Source organism: Nematolebias whitei, chromosome 14 (genome assembly GCF_014905685.2).
Source record: "Nematolebias whitei isolate Nwh7 chromosome 14, NemWhi1, whole genome shotgun sequence".
In the NCBI taxonomy this organism is placed as follows: Eukaryota; Metazoa; Chordata; class Actinopteri; order Cyprinodontiformes; family Rivulidae; genus Nematolebias; species Nematolebias whitei.
Window position 1 is genome coordinate 2,002,214 of NC_056511.1, and position 624 is coordinate 2,002,837.

Here is a 624-nt window from a genome sequence, read left to right on the forward strand (position 1 = left end):
GATGAAGCAGCAACATGATGAAGCAGCAACAAGAAGCAGCAACATGAAGCAGCAACATGATGAAGCAGCAACATGATGAAGCAGAAACATGGTGAAGCAGAAACATGGTGAAGCAGCAACAAGAAGCAGCAACCTGATGAAGCAGCAACACGATAAAGCAGCAACACGATAAAGCAGCAACACGATAAAGCACCAACATAATAAAGAAGCGACATGATAAAGCAGCAACCTGATGAAGCAGCAACCTGATGAAGCAGCAACCTGATGAAGCAGCAACCTGATGAAGCAGCAATACGATAAAGCAGCAACACGATAAAGCAGCAATACGATAAAGCAGCAATACGATAAAGCAGCAATACGATAAAGCAGCAACATGATAAAGCAGCGACATGATGAAGCAGCAACCTGATGAAGCAGCAACATGATGAAGCAGCAACCTGATGAAGCAGCAACAAGAAGCAGCGACATTGTGAAGCAGCAACACGAAGCAGCAACCTGATGAAGCAGCAACACGAAGCAGCAACACGATAAAGCAGCAATGCGATAAAGCAGCAATACGATAAAGCACCAACATGATAAAGCAGCGACATGATGAAGCAGCAACATGATGAAGCAGCAACATGA

At 44.6% G+C, this 624-nt stretch overlaps 1 protein-coding gene across 1 annotated transcript in view; it reads right to left on the reverse strand.

Moving 5' to 3' along the window:
* slco2b1 (solute carrier organic anion transporter family, member 2B1) overlaps positions 1–624 on the reverse strand; it is a 37,503-nt gene that overhangs the window by 36,517 nt on the left and 362 nt on the right. The gene's annotated exons all lie outside the window — the stretch shown is intronic.